This window comes from Natator depressus, chromosome 9, assembly GCF_965152275.1.
Source record: "Natator depressus isolate rNatDep1 chromosome 9, rNatDep2.hap1, whole genome shotgun sequence".
Taxonomy (NCBI): Eukaryota; Metazoa; Chordata; order Testudines; family Cheloniidae; genus Natator; species Natator depressus.
This window is the reverse complement of record NC_134242.1, coordinates 87,785,161-87,802,329: the sequence shown is the minus strand read 5'-3', so window position 1 is coordinate 87,802,329 and position 17,169 is coordinate 87,785,161.

Sequence of the window (17,169 nt, the reverse complement as noted above, 5' to 3'; positions counted from 1 at the left end):
AAAATAAAGCTACTGGGACAGATTCTTAGCCAATGTAACTTGGTCTAGCTCTATTGATTTCAGTGGAGCTATGCTGATTTACACCATTTGAGGATCTAGCCTACTATATGATCCAAACCTATCCGGGCAAAATGCCTCCTATTTATCTCAGCGAGGGATCACTTAGGACTAGAACTAGAAGAACTGTTCACAATGAACAGTATATTTTACAAATGTGCGTCTGTTCTGTCACTGTGAAATCTGAGTGCTTCTGTTTGGGTATTATCTGTGAACAGGCTTAGGTTGTTCATGAATTTGTTCATGATTTTGCAATTATTCAGTGATTGCCTTAGGCTGAGATATATTTGCATATCGTGCTGCTCAATATTATCTCATTGTTTCCTTATTCTTCCCTACCTGAATGTCTATATCCATCTGTTGTCTTTTGTCTTACATCTTTTGTTCTGTGTTTGTACAGCGCCTGGCACAATGGGATCCTGGGCCATGACTAGGGCTCCTAGGCAATATGGTAATATAAATAATAACTATTTGCTGTGACTATTGCATCAGGTATTCATTTTTTATAATTTGCTAATCATGCTGTGCAATCAGCCACATGACATAATTTCTGCTCTCTAATTGGATGGCTCCCAAAATTCCAATGAACTTTCAAGATGACCGATCAAATACTACCAATGAAAACACGTTTGCAAATCTACCTATTAGTCTGTCTAATATATCTCACTGCAGGTGAGCTGACTTACATATGAGCTGCTTTGTCTGTGATGTGGCACATAGGCCCCACTGTGGCTGGGAGGGCATTAACAAGGGCCTGTGGATACAATTGACCTTGCCCTGCTATACCTGCAGCAGCTGACAGGAGAGGGGTCTTAAAAGGAAGAGGCCTGCCTTCGATTGGGGATGATCAGGAAGGAGAGCACTCTGCTTCTTCTTCATTGGCGGGGGGGTGGTGTGGAGAGAAGCCTAGTTCCAGCCAAGAGCCTGAGACAGCTTGTTACTTGGGCAAGCCCCCTGGTGGGTGGGACAAGCGAGTCCAGAAAGACTGACAAAAAAGCCTGGTTGCACAGAGACAGGCCCTCAGTAGGCGGGTGGAGTCCTGCCAATGAATGCTCAGATAACCCTAGTTTTGAGTTCAGTTTTCCTGTTATTTTGGGCTCTAATACACCAGAAGGGGTGGGACTCCAGGGTGCCATAGCCAGATGGCTAAGGCACCACTGCATTGGACCTGTGAAGGGTGGCACCTGACCTTCTGGGATGCACAGCTGGGGCTACCAGGGGGTGCTACCTGATTACATACCCGTAATGGCTAAGCCATATTTGCACAAGTATTTGTGACACTTTCCCTTTCCATGAGCTTTCTTGCAAACAAGAATTTGCTCACAGGAACATGAGCAAAAAGCAGACAAAATGGATTGCAAACATAGTTTAGACTAACTTTTATTGTTACTAAAAAAGTGGTTGCAAGTGCCACATACTGGAGCTACAAAGGCATATGAAATAGAACCCCAAAAACGATATCAAGGGCCTGTAATTCTGCATTGAAGTCAAAGGGAATTTTGTGGGCAGGATTGGTCCTCTAAGGTTCCATAACCTAAAAAACTTCATGACTAGAATCTTTATTATGCCCTTAAACATCCTGTAACAGTCAGGTCTGTATAACATAATGAAAGAAAGGGACAAAGTATTAATGTTTGCCCCATCCCAACCAGGCCCAAAAGCACACAAGTCTAAGGGCTCTCTTAACTAATCAGAACCACCGAGCCCAGGGCATCCATGTATATGCAATCTCCTGGCTTTTTCCTGCCTCTTCAACATTTACTAATGAAACTCTGTGTGTGTAACACATTCCTAATTACCGTATGTAGAACTGTTCCCTCAAGATGCAGGCTGCCAGTTACATGATTCATTGAATTCATTTTCTTCCTCTCTTTCAAGACATCTTGCTGTACTCCCTTTGATGAATCAAGCCCTGAGCCTCTCATTTATATAGCATGCCTACTGTAGTTGAACTTCTGACACCTCAAGTGTATCTATCTCCATTGTTGAAATAGCATTGCTTTGCTAATGAAACCAGAGAGATGTTAAGGTGAAACAAATCATTTTAGATATGAGACATGAAGGCTGCGCTTTAATATACAAACCAGGATGTACTCCTTTCCCTACTCCTTTCATTTACACTGGGGACCTGTTCTAGGCATTTGTTCAGGGTCACTGGAACTAGAGGTGCTGAGGTCAGGGAGCAGCACCCCCTGGGACCATGCCAGGGACCATGTTTTTGTTCTGTGTTTGTACAATGCCTAGCATAATGGGCTCCATGACTAGGGCTCCTAAGTGCTATGGTAATGCAAATAGTAAATAATAATAAGGTCCCTGCCTTGTAAAGCTATAGTCTAAGTTCAGATAGGACACAATGAATGGGGCTAACAGTACAGAAGGGTCAGAAGGAGGCAGGGCAATTAATACACCAGTAGCATCATATGGTGACTCAGGTTTAGGCATGTGCAGATACTGGCGGTTCATTTAACTGATTTTGTAACAGAACTATACTGTAGCCTGACATCATCGTGTGTGCATATGACTGTGTTTATGAAACATACCGTACTCCATGTGAGGAGGAGGTGAAGATTGTGCAGATAAGCACTCAAGTCATGAAACACAAGAGTTTCACTCACAAATTCTGTCCCGTTCTGTGTGCAGAGCTTTCATTACATAGGGAAGGGAGGGCAATATTTGCCACTTAAACAATTACTTCAACCTTCTTATTTTATCTTTAAATAAAATAGTTTCCATTTAAATTGAATATGGTGGGTGCCTCAGGAAAATGATGAAATACATCATACAAATTAAAGTGTACAACATGGAAACACTTGTTCAGTCAGGATTTTTGAAAACAAGTGTTAATTAATAACTTCTGGTACGTAGAAGGGGTTCCATTTAGAGGGCATTTTACTCATTGCAAGGGTTGTAAAAGAGAACTTGGTCTTCGAGGTTATAAAAGAGCTTCCATTTTTCAGATTTTCTGTCTGTACAGCACTCTAACATTTAGAATATATGTGCTTTTTGTTCTCAGTAAAGACTCCTTTGTCATTCTGCTGCTTATGAGTTGCCTTTTTTATTTTATTTTTTGAGATGCATGTTTTGCAGGACCCTGATATAGCTGTAGGGCCTGATTTTGTAAAGCAATTTCTGTTGTTGTGGGTATGATTTTGCTATGATGTCTACATGGGTGCATTTGAACCCCCAATTAATTTTAGATTCAGTTCTCTAGGGACAAAAGATGCCACCCTTCCAAACAGACACCAGACGGCAGCATTTTTAAAATTCAGTCTCTAGGTGTTAGCAGTTGAGAGAGACTTTTGATGAGACCTAATGATAGCACTTTACCGGCTGGTGGGGAGAGGCCACTGTCTTCTCTGCAAGCCTTACAGTAGGTAACATTTGCCAACAGTTGCCATAGCTGGTATCTGAGATATTGCATTATTCCATATATTTTGAATAGAGAATCATTTGTGGCATCTCAGATATCACCTTGTGATTACGGTTGTTAAAGTTTGTCTTTCTAAGAGCAATGGCTCTGTGGGGTGTAAGGGTTAATAAGGTATGAATTAAGGGAGCAAGATCTAGTTTACCCCCAAAGTAAATGCTTTCTTATAGAGCTTCTATAATTTTCATAGGCATGTGCATTTAGATTACCACAAAGACACCATCAATTAGTATTGAATCTTTCTGATGGGTGCAAAAAAGAGGATTGGAATCTTTAAGTTTAGTCAATATTGGAACTTCCTCCTGTACATTGCTTATTTGTGCTAATATTGATTTCAGGTGCCAAGCAATGCTAACATTAAAAGAAGTAAGTGGCTATTAATATTTGCGCTATCAAAGTAAGCATCAAGCAGGACAATATGTTTTGCACTGGTGATTTGTAAATGCTCCTCGTCAAAATAATATATTGATATTCTTGTTCTTCATTGGAGAGGTTTCAATTTTCTGGGAACTGTCAGAATTTGCATCAGCTTTGTAAAGGGTAGGAAAACAGTTGCCTATACGTAGAGTGGTCACTATTAAAATGTTATCAAGTGCCATTAGAAAGTAATTGTTGTGAAAGTGGTATTGCAGCCATTCCCTCAGTACAGAGAATCCATTATCCGTGCGAGCAACAAGCATTGGGATTGCACAGTAAATGTGAAGGGCTGTTGACCCCTCTTCACTGGAGGCATTGTGAAGTCTCACCACCCACCCCCAGTGGTAGCCTACAGTTCCGTTAAGATCCCAGTCCTGTTCCTATTGACGTCAATGGCAAAACTCCTCTTGGTTTCAATGGGAATAGGATAAAGTCTACTATTCCTCAGAGAATTCCCAGATACAGAGAGAGAGCATGCCCTTAGGGGTATAACATACACTCTTCTGCTGGTCAGTGCAGGATCTGGAGATTGGCAGAGATCCGCAAGACTGTCCCCTGTGGCTGCAAAGGGGCTGAATTTTTTGCCTCCTTCCTTACACATTCAGGCAAGGGGCAATCACAATCTGGCATCAGCATTTTTCCATCTCTCCTAAACTGAGACGGGGAGCCTGCAGGGGAAGGAGTAGTCACTGGGAAGGAATCCATCTTTCAGCACCCAAACCCCCTTTTCCAAAAAAGGTCCAGATTTCCTGACCCCAGTGAAGTGAAAACCAAAGAGGAACTGGAAGTACCCAAATAACTCTCATAAAAGGAATAGGGTCTGAGTTGGCACACTCAGATCTTGGCATCAGGAAACCAGATGTTTATGCACACCAAACACTCTGATTTTCCCAGCTTCTTTATTGACTCTTTCCTCCATTACTAAATTATCTGAGGTAGAATTTTCAACACTCCTGTTTTCAAAAGTGCTTTGGCCACCAAGGGTATGAAAGCCTCATTGAAAGTCAATAGGACTTCAGAGCCTACATGACTGAGTCACTTTTTAAAATGGGACTTAGGCACTTCAGTAGCTTAGGTGTGTTTGAAAATTTTACCTTTTCGTTCTTACATGAGAGAGGGGCTTTTAGTTGTACTTGGGATTTGTGATTAAAATACTGAGAGGTTGCAAAAAAAATAACCATCATCCAGGATGATCAATTCATATGAGATTTCTGGCAAGTTTTATGATTCTTAGAGCATGTCCTGACCTTCAAGCTGATTTTTAAAATATTTTTTTAAAAATATTCAAACCTAACTTAGAAATGAATGTATTTCTCTGTACTGTCTCATGCAAAATCCTCCATCCGATTGTTTGTCAGATCAAGTGCATACATTGATCAGGCTCTAGTTCCTATTGGAGCTGAAGCTAGAAGCCGTACCACAGTCTACTGTGCTGGGTGTAGGTGCTTTAAAAGATGGTCTCTACACAGGAACTACATATAAATCCCACAATTTATTACATCCATTGGTATCTAGATAAATGTTTATTAGGAGATCAATCAGGGCCATGACTCATCAACCTTCACTACCTGGGAAGTTTTCAAGGCTTTCGTTAGGGAGTCAAATTATTTTCTTCACTGCTCTGAAAAAATAATTCCTCCAAGCAGTTATTGTCTAAGTTTGAATCCTGAAATATTAGGAGCAGCCCATGTGAAAAATGCTGATGACTCAGACAGCTTAAAAATCCTCCCCCCAATGAATACACTAGTATGACTGTACACCAGGGATTCTTTCTACATGAAATAATCTGAGTCACTTAATGGACAAATTATATGAAGGAGGTGGGGGAGAAGACATGGCAGATAGAGAAGTAGCTAATGGTAAAGTTACTGGCAGCGGAGATCAGCTATATTTGGGAGGTTTTGGGTGTGGTCCTTTATCTGTCTGACGATGATGAGCTTATACATCTATTAGTGATGTATTTCCAGGCGACTTCTGTAGCATATTATAGTAGGATGGAGTCAATTCAGATCAGCAGTTGAAAGATGGGGGAGCAAATTCTCTGCCCACTGGAACTATATCCATTTTCACCAGCACAGAGTTTGTCCCTGCATGCTTATCTAAGTAAGCCAGATCTTTTCAGCTTCCAATTTTGGGGTGGAAATCTTATGAGAATTGCTTTGCTAGAGATATTTCAGTACTTCCTAGCTTGGCTGGACCCCTAAGATACAGAGACAAGAAAAAAAAAAAAAGAAAATTCACAGAGGCTAAAAAAAAGTTTAATTGAACCTTTAAGAAGGGTTGATGCAGTTTCTGTCCCAGAAAGGAGTGAAGGTTTCATGGTTTCTTATATTATTTTAACCAGTTCTGTCATTGCTACCTTACCCCATTAATGACACATTTATCCATATTAATCATCAGGATGTATGTTCTCCAGGTCCCTCTGCATTCTTTTCTTCAGAGTATGTACATAGGGATGACTAATTACAATCTGTAGAGCTCTGTGATACTTACAGCTTGAAATCTAAGAATGTGTGAAACTTGGCCAGTCACAGACTTAGGACGCATCACAGACTTGCGGAATTTTGCAGAATACCATGTTGAAACTCAGACTTGGGTTGGGCAGTGACCTCATCCCAGCAGGATTCTAGCCAACAAGGGACATAGGCTCCCTTCCAATTTCTTTTTTTTTTGTTTGCTAGTGGCCTGATATATTCCCTCTTCTCCCACTAGACTTTCTTGCAACTTCAGGTTAGGACTTCAACTCCATAATTCTGATTGTAAAACTCAGCCATTACATAGTATAATCAGAGTTCAATTTGTAGAACTCCCACCACTGGGTCAGAAAGTAATTGGGAGAAGGGAAAGGGAAGTTTCATATTCATGCTGCCACTGGCTGCATGGACTAGAAGCAGCTGCTGGATGGACTATGCCATTGTACTATTGGAGTTGCGACTTGTTGTCTAACCTTGCTTTGACAGTCTAAGGTGATGAAAATAGATACCTTTATAGGGATTCATCAGAAGGACTGTGACTTTGGTCCAGTGTATGGAATTTTGTCATTTTTTTCCAGTGACAATGACACACCCACCCTTGACTAGGATAAATTACCCAAAGCTCTTCATCAAAGCAAGATGTAATGTGCAGGAAAGTCTAAGACCTTGATACACAGCACAGCTTGGTAGTGTAATTCAAAAGTTAAGTTGTGTTACAACTATATCCTCCCCTTGAACTGGGGGGCACTCTCTTATCTAGTTAAAGAACCTATTGTAAATTACAGTAGAAGCCACTTGACTGATGCTCAGGTTCTTTGATGCATCTCCAGGGGGGCAGAGTAGCCAAAATAACTGAAAGTTAATATTATACTCTCTGACATTAGTCTAATGATGTATTGCTCGCAAAATGAATGTTCATTGTTAGTAAAACTTTAAGAACACTTACATGTCAAGCTCACAATTATGGAACCCTATAAATGTCCTTTCAATACATAATGTGAGTCCTAGAAACACAAATGAAAGCCATATAACAATGCTATGTCAACTCATTATCAGCTGAATAGAGATATGTATTGTCATTGTTCATTTACTAGTGTGAATGCCAGCAATGAAAATAATGATGGAAAAATGTAAAGTATTCCATTCACAGTGTACAGTTCTGCTTTTGTGACAACCTGTGTACCTGTTTTCCCAGATATGGCCTCTCTCTTCATACTCCTTTGCTAGCTGAGAGTTAAAGTGATCCCCCATTGTGAAACATAATGAGAACAAACATGCTTTCTCAAATAGAACAAGACAGACATTAATGCTTCAAAGAACTAGCCAGGACTTTGTCCTCCCTGTCCAGCAATAGAGCTCTTCCCTACCAGCTTGCCAGGAATCTCCAATCTTTCCCCCCACCGGAAGATCTAGACACGGCAACCCATAGATTTGTCACTGCTAGGTTGGATTACTGTAACTCCCTGTAACCAGCAGTGCAGAGGCTCCAGCTTATGCAGAGTGCAGGAACCTAATTTCTTAGTGGGACAGGTTGCTGTGAGAACATCACACTGACCCCTACACTGGCTTCTAGTCTGCTTCCAACTCGAGGCCTAGCTCCTTGTCCTCAGATCCATCAGTAGGTCAGGACCCGGATACTGTACCTCAGCCACTGTACCATATCCTCTTCCATGATCCACCAAGGAAGCTGCAATCCTCTGGGGAAAACACAGTTCACAAAGTCCTGCTCAAACTGAGTAAGAAACAGAGATAAGAATCTTTTCAGAGCGGGTTTAACTGTGGAACGAGCCTCCAGAAAAACGATTGGATTCATCCAGAGTCTGCCCATTTTTAGGAAGTTCTGAAACACCCATCCTGTTTGATAAAGTTATCCCACTGTATCCAGAGTGATTAAAAACACACAGATGGTTTCTCTTCCAAATCTCTGCTGGGAGAAGGGCTGAAATTCACCCTGACCTGAGCACTGCTGGGGTCACAGCACAGGTGTGGATATGATGTGGGCTAAACGCAGGTCACAGATGCCTTAATGCAATCCAGCAAATGGATCTGAGATGTGCTGGGATTCTCTAGAACTCTGTTGTTTGTGCCTTTGGCCAGGAGCAGTGGCTTACTTGAGCATGGTCTAGAGGCGTTCTTAGAGGAAGATGAAAATAACACTGGTCTGAGGGCCAGTGACTGACTCAGAAATATATCTGAAGGGTCTGAGTATCAGAGGGGTAGCCGTGTTAATCTGTATCCACAAAAGCAATGAGGAGGTCTCAGGGTCATATGCACGATACCTCCTGGTGACCCAGCAGCCCCCAGTACTTACTTTACCGTATTAAACCGTGATTAATAAAGCCCCATGCTCAGCAGCTCTACACTGAAGCAGTGAGGTACTCTCACAACCCCTATCTGCAAGCCTGGGTCACTGAGCCCTTGGACTGCAAGCTCTTTGGGGGAGGAGCCTTCTCTTTTATGCTTGTAAACCACTATGCACATCCATGGTGCTATATAATCCTAGTGCCATAGCCTGCCAAAGGTGAGCCCTGGGAACTCCTGATGGGGCTCTGGTGTACCTCTTTTGATCTCCCCCTCCCCAGCCGATAGCTGCGGATAATGAAATGGTCTGAGAAATGAGTAAAAACAACATAAAGGAAAACAGATTAAGTGCTAATCTCAACTTCAGATAGTCTCAAAAGCCTGACTATTGCCTTTGCCAATATTCTTATCGGTGCTCTGGGCTGAGAGTAAGAAAGCCATGAGCTGCTCCTCCAAATATGTTAGTTGTTGTCTCTTGTGTGATGTTTGTCTCCCTTGAAGAATTTCAAGTGAAGCAAAAGCTAGGAATCCACGTATTACTTATTTGTTCACTATTAGCAGAACAGCAAACACCTCTGCTTAATAGCACCTTTCTGTTGCAATTGTATGGGGCTGTCCACATAAGGAATATTGAGTATAACTTTCTCACCCAGTGTCAGGTACTGGTGGGTGTTTCTGCATAAGCCACAAAGTCCAGCATGAAGGGTCAGATCCATAGGTGCGATAGTAGGGGGTGAAGCTCAGTTCAGGGGGCACAGAGAAGCAGTAAGATGACAGTCCCAAGCAGAGAAATGCCTTGCCCCATCTCCACTGACCTAATGGAGGGACTAGTGTGAGGGCCACTAATCCAGCTCTAGAAACCACCCCATATACCGAGTGATCTTCGTGTTGCTGGTTAAGATGTCTTTAAGGCCACTTTCTGGCCCGGCACAGCTAATCATCCACTGTACCTCTTCATCTACATATAGTAGGTATTTTTGCACCATTTTTATTTGATGCTACACTTTGTTTATCCAAATGCTGTTTAGCATGCTCTCGTGGTACATGTCATTATAACTAAATTGAGAAGGAGAAGAGAAAAATAAATGAGAGGCTCAAGAATTGGATGGGCTGGCACTAGACAGGGGACCTTGAAAGCAAGAAGAGAGAAACATTGTTCCAGATAGTAAGCAGCTTCCCATTAGGAGTTTACAATTTTGCAACTGCAAGTAAATGCAGATGCAATTGATCTTCCTTAGACATATGTCTGATTGCACCTGCAAATTATTCAGTAAGACATTGAAGTCATGTCAGTAGCACTTATTTACATTTGCAAAATGGCAGGCTGGGATGAATCCGATTGAGTCCCCTTTCAGAATCGAGCCCCAAATAACAAAGGCAATACAATTCACTGTTAGTTTTGCTCTCTATCAGTTTTCATGTTGTGAACTATTGTTTTTAGGTTCTGGAATTATGAATTTCCTTGTTTGTCATTATCTGTTAGGTCTTCAATATAGCTTTTTCCAGGGTCTGTAAATATTACATTAGCACTGCTACTAGCCTATATGATGGCTGATATTTCTGGTGCTGATCTATCTTTGTTCTTTTCTCTTTACAGTTATGCAGCTGAATAGAGCGTTCTTTTATGTAATGCAAAGTCCCAGCTTAAGAAAATATACAGCTCTTCAGAAGAGCTGCATTTTCTAGTATGTGCTGTCACAATTCAGCCTTTGATTACATTTAATTTGTGCAGTAATATCCCCCAATATCTCTGTCTGTCATGTGCAGTGACTCCGGTTGTCATCTGTGAACTTTAGACAAGAGAGATTTGGTGTATTACTTAAACAGGTCAAATAAAAAAATTGATGCATGACACTTTGACATTGCAGGAAAAAGTTACATGCTTTAAAAATAGGGGGAAAAAAGGTCCAGCACTGGTACGTCTTTTCTCTGGCTCATTTAAATGTGTCTGTAGATATGTATCTAAAATAAAAAATATTAAGCTTTCAGAAAATGAGAATTGTTTGAAAGGATGAGCCTAGAACTGGCAGAGTTTGTTCAGTGATATCACAGACTAAGAAAGTTACTCCATCAATCTAGTTACATCAGACTAAATCTCATGAGATGTTCAAAGATTTGCCAGTTAATTGATAAATTCCACCATTTCATTTTTTACCGCTGGTTCTCTATCAAATGAACAAAATACTTCTGAGGATCCCTTCCATTTGAAAGCCTATTTCCATCTCAAATGCATTGCTTGAATCAGAATGCATTTCCCTCTTTATTTAGAGAGGTCTCTTATTATAAAATGTTGACAGTAGAATCACCACCTACTGAAAGCAACATAAATTATGCAGAAGTGGGAATATTTACTGATTCAGGTTTGTCCTCCACCCTAGACCCAGCCGTCACATCTGGGCTTCAGGCCAGGTTATGTCACTAACCTGACAGTGCTGGTTCTCCTGGTGAATGATCTTGTTTTAGCTCAGGACAATGGACAAATGTGTGCACGCTTGCTGAGCCAGTGAATCCTAAAGTATTACGAAATCCCTTGAGATGCCTTTCAGGAATGAATGGACTTACTGGCTCTGATTCTGTCTTTGAGACCGACCGGACTCTCGAGTGCACTTTCTGGTGCAGTCCTGCAAGTCTCAATGCTAGTATTTCTCATCCTATTCAGCACTGATGTCCAAGTCATAGGGGAGATGCCATATGCTTCAGTGCCAGCTGTACACAGATGTTACCCAGCCTTACATCTCAACAGCGTCAGCAGTCAACAGCATCATCCCTTTGTGCCTGAGTGAGATTAATACCCATATAAAAAGGAGCTTCCTGAAACTAAATCAGGGATAGACGTCAGCAGTGTTAATGGGCGGAGGAAAATGCTCTGAGGGACTATCCCAAACCATAACCTCATCAGTCATGGTCATCTCATGGTCTTTCTGGACTCTTCAGTGCTCCTAGAGCTCCAATTAGCTTCAGTAGCCAGAAATACTTTCACAGTAGAACCTAAGTGTTATGAACACCAGAGTTACGAACTGACCGGACATCCACACATGGAACCAGAAGTATGCAATCAGGCAGCAGTAGAGACCAAAAAAAAAAAAAAAGCAAATAAAGTACAGTACTAAACATAAACTACTAAAATTAAAGGGAAAGTTTTTAAAAAATTTGACAAGGTAAGGAAACTGTTTCTGTGCTTGTTTCATTTAAATTAAGATGGTTAAAGGCAACATTTTTCTTCTGCATAGTAAAGTTTCAAAGCTGTATTAAGACAATGTTCAGTTGTAAACTTTTGAAAGAACCACTATAACGTTTTGTTTAGAGTTATGAACATTTCAGAGTTACAAACAACCTCCATTTCCAAGATGTTCATAACTCTGAGGTTCTACTGCACCATCTTCAGCTGGCCCGAAGTCTATTGCTCTCCCTCTTGGAGGCAGACCTGGCCCCAGTGATCTTGGAGTTGTCAAGCACTGCAACACTCTTCATGTGGAGATGCTGCAGTAGTCAAGCCTGAAAATGACAAAGAATCACAGATAGTAAAACTTGAAAGAGCCCTCTTTTTTAAAAAGAAAAGGAGGACTTGTGGCACCTTAGAGACTAACCAATTTATCTGAGCATAAGCTTTCGTGAGCTACAGCTCACTTCATCAGATGCATACTGTGGAAAATACAGAAGATGCTTTTATACATACAAACCATGAAAAAATGGGTGTTTACCACTACAAAAGGTTTTCCCTCCTCCCACCCCACTCTCCTGCTGGTAATAGCTTATCTAAAGTGATCACTCTCCTTACAACGTGTATGATAATCAAGGTGGGCCATTTCCAGCACAAATCCAGGGTTTAACAAGAACGTCTGAGGAACTGGGGGGGGGGGGAAAACAAGGGGAAATAGGTCAGCAGGTTTCTCTTGTGTGGACTGGACCAGGCTGATTTCAACAATTTCCATCCCACCATCAACCTCAGCCTGGTCCAGTCCACACAAGAGATCCACTTCCTGGACACTACAGTGCTAATAAACGATGGTCACATAAACACCACCCTATACCGGAAACCTGCTGACCGCTATTCCTACCTACATGGCTCCAGCTTTCACCTTGACCACACCACACGATCCATTGTCTACAGCCAAGCTCTGCGATACAACCGCATTTGCTCCAACCCCTCAGACAGAGACAAACACCTACAAGATCTCTATCAAGCATTCTTACAACTACAATACCCACCTGCAGAAGTGAAGAAACAGACTGATAGAGCCAGAAGAGTTCCCAGAAGTCACCTACTACAGGACAGGCCTAACAAAGAAAATAACAGAACGCCACTAGCCGTCACCTTCAGCCCCCAACTAAAACCCCTCCAATGCATTATTAAGGATCTACAACCTATCCTGAAGGATGACCCAACACTCTCACAAATCTTGGGAGACAGGCCAGTCCTTGCCTACAGACAGCCCCCCACCCTGAAGCGAATGCTCACCAGCAACCACATACCACACAACAGAACCACTAACCCAGGAACCTATCCTTGCAACAAAGCCCGTTGCCAACTGTGCCCACATATCTATTCAGGGGACATCATCACAGGGCCTAATCACATCAGCCACACTATTAGAGGCTCGTTCACCTGCACATCCACCAATGTGATATATGCGATCATGTGCCAGCAATGCCTCTCCGCCATGTACATTGGTCTAACTGGACAGTCTCTACGTAAAAGAATAAATGGACACAAATCAGATGTCAAGAATGATAACATTCATAAACCAGTCGGAGAACACTTCAATCTCTCTGGTCACGCGATTACAGACATGAAAGTTGCGATATTACAACAGAAAAACTTCAAAACGAGACTCCAGCGAGAAACTGTTGAATTGGAATTCATTTGCAAATTGGATACAATTAACTTAGGCTTGAATAGAGACTGGGAGTGGCTAAGTCGTTATGCAAGGTAACCTGTTTCCCCTTGTTTTTTCCTATTCCCCCCCCCCCCTTCCTCAGACGTTCTTGTTAAACCCTGGATTTGCGCTGGAAATGGCCCAACTTGATTATCATACACATTGTAAGGAGAGTGATCACTTTAGATAAGCTATTACCAACAGGAGAGTGGGTTTGTGTGTGTGAAAAAAAAAGGGGGGGGGAGAAAACCTGGATTTGTGCTGGAAATGGCCCACCTTGATTATCATACACATTGTAAGGAGAGCGATCACTTTAGATAAGCTACTACCAGCAGGAGAGTGGGGTGGGGGGAGAGAAAACGTTTTGTAGTGGTAAACACCCATTTTTTCATGGTTTGTATGTATAAAAGCATCTTCTGTATTTTCCACAGTATGCATCCGATGAAGTGAGCTGTAGCTCACGAAAGCTTATGCTCAGATAAATTGGTTAGTCTCTAAGGTGCCACAAGTACTCCTTTTCTTTTTGCGAATACAGACTAACACGGCTGTTACTCTGAAACCTCTCTTTTTTAAAAACCACAGGATGACAAGAAAACACCACTCCAGTACTCTGCACACTACATTGACTCCAGGTCTAATACAGGATCCAATTCAATTTTCTGCCTTCATCCTCTGGAAAAAGTGAAGGGGCACTTTGCAACCTCCCTCCCCACCTCCTCCCCCCAAACCCCTCATTGTTTTAAAACGAGATGCTTCACCAGCTCTATAGTTGGTCAATAAACAAGAAAGGTGGATGGGGGGCTCTGTGAAAATTTCAGAATTTTTCCCATTTTTTTTTATTTAAAAATTTCATTTGACTAGCTCTAGTCCTAAAAATGATCTTTAAGGTCCTTAGCCCCTGTTCAGTTCATTATCTAAAACAAATCCTTTTTCCAGGACCATGTCCTAGCACATGAGCTGCACTTCTCTGGTACACTGGATATGGCTGCATAAAGTAAAACCTTCAAGTACAGGGGATTGGGGCCTCTCTACTGTCTCACATTCATGGAACTCTCCTCCAGCAGATATGTGGTTAAGTCTTCGCACAGTAACTTCCTTTGAAAGAGCAAGGGAACATTTTTTCTTTTTTCCCAGATCACCATGGGGCAAGTAAGACAATATGGTTTGATTGCTTTTGGGAATTTTGGTGGCTTATCAGATACCATCATGATGGGCATACTAGATACCAGAGTTACTCAACCTGGGATGAGACACCCAGACACAACAAAAAAGCCTCTGCTTTTGAGAGAGGGCCAAGCAGCGGTGTGTTTGTTTGGGGTGGGGGTATTTTATTTTTTATATAGAACATTGTTAATACCATGCCTGAAGAATTAAACTCACACTTTCCAAGAGATGTGTCAGTCTGACTCATTAAATGAAAAGATTCCACTGTGGTTGGAGAGCTTGTAGGACTCCTTTAATTATGTTTGCAAGCTTCACAAATTAAGCTGTCTAAATGCACTGCAGATTTCTCACTACCACTTACAGGTTCCTCCACATTTCACATGTGAAGGATTGTCTGTAGTTAAGTTATTATTCTAGACATTTCCTCATTAAGAAGGGCTCTGTTTTCTCCACAATACCCTCAGTAGTGATACTCCTTAAAATGCGACTGTTTGATTCACTGTTCTTTGAGACCGCTGGACATATATATTTCTTTGCTAATAAATTTTGTTTTTCACATATGCAACAAACATTATATTGAACTAATTGCCCGGGTGAACTTGAATGCTGTCAACTTCAAAATTCAAAGCGAATTTTCAGTTAAAGAGAAGGTCATTTCTACGTTATGCTAGAATCCCACATCGAATCCCCATCATATTCCAGGAGAATGTGGACTTAAACACCTGAATCAGAAATCCGCTCCCCTCGCTCACTCCAAAACCAGAATGGGCCTAATTTACAATTCTGGTTTGGATACAGCTGATATCTTGCGATAAAACATGGTTGCAAAATTTTTAAAAAGTTGATGTTTGGCATAACTAGGGCCCACTTGCTGACTCAAATGGCTTACCCTTCTTTGTGGGACAGTAATAATTCACTATCTTACAGGCATGCTGGGAAACTTAATGGTTTCAAAAATCTTGTGATGGAAAGCATTATACAACTGATTATTATTACCATGTATTATTATGTCATTTTGCACAGCAATAATCCAGCTATATCATTGTTATACTCCTTTGACTAGGAATGGGGGAGCAGGTTTAGAAAAAGTAAGTGCAACACCATTTAATCTTCACTTACAATTGTAACTGTTCTGCGCTTACAGGTTCTGTCTGGTGTAGAAGACCAAAACACCATGAGAGAGACTGTTCTTGTGGTTTTGCTGGTCTGGTTTTCTAATTTTCAGTGAATTGTGACTATTGAGTGCTTGTTTTCTCATTCTTAATACTACATTAGTGGCATTATTTGCCTCGCTTGTTAATTGGTTTATTCTTCCTGTTTTTTAAAAATAGAGAGTTAAAATTGCCATTGGAGCTCAGAAGTCCCTTGACTTTTAAACGACTGGTTTTGACTTCCAAAACCCAGCCTGCCTTTGGCTCAGTTCTCTGGAACCTGACTCCGGAATCTCTAACTCTTGGCCATCTCAAAGTTTAGAGCATCACATAGTTTAGATATATCCAAAGCTAACACACTCCAAATGGCTCTAGCACATTTAAGACAATCAAAAGTCTTGATAGGCTAATCTTCTGCATAAGCTCTCAATTTCACTCTTCAAGGGCTAATAACTTTAAAGCTACATAACCAGTTTTCATCAAACGTGATTTTTCCCAAAAGTCTCAAGAAAAACTAAAAACAGCCCTTGTTATCTCTCTGTACAGACTTCCTGATCAGAACACATGGCAGGAATGAGCATTTTTTTACACATGAAGAACAGAAAAATGCCCAGCCAACTTGGTTTAAACTTTCAAAGAATTCACTTCTTGGATTTGAACAAGAATGAAAAATTTAGCCCCAAATAAATTTAAGAAAGTTCTACGAGCAACTTGGAAAAAAAAGGGGGGGGGGTGGTGGAAGGACATGGAACGGAAGTTGGAATTTAACCATAACTGTTGCAAGCCCTACCCATGACCAGTCTTAATTATTCATAAACCTTTGTAACTTTGCACTTTACGTTACAGAGATTTAACGCTAGGCCAGAAGAGCTGTCAATCTAAATGAGACTTAGGCAAAAAAAAAAGTGGGGGGGGATAAGGAAAGGAAGCATGAGGGGGAAAAAGAATGAACATGACTCTCAGTACGTTGCAGGCAGATCTTAAACATGCTGACATTTTAAAATCGAGATGGAGCTTTGTCAAGTAGGGGAAGAGCAGACCGCACAGAGATGAAGTCAGTGGTTGAAATTCAGATGAAAGATGTTGATTTTTAGGGAGGAACTGGTTAAAGGGGAGACTACAGCGGGTCATACTGAAAGGTGAACTGTCAGGCTGGAGGGAGGTTACCAGTGGAGTTCCTCAGGGATCGGTTTTGGGACCAATCTTATTTAATCTTTTTATTACTGACCTCGGCACAAAAAGTGGGTGTGTGCTAATAAAGTTTGCAGACGAGACAAAGCTGGGAGGTATTGCCAATTCAG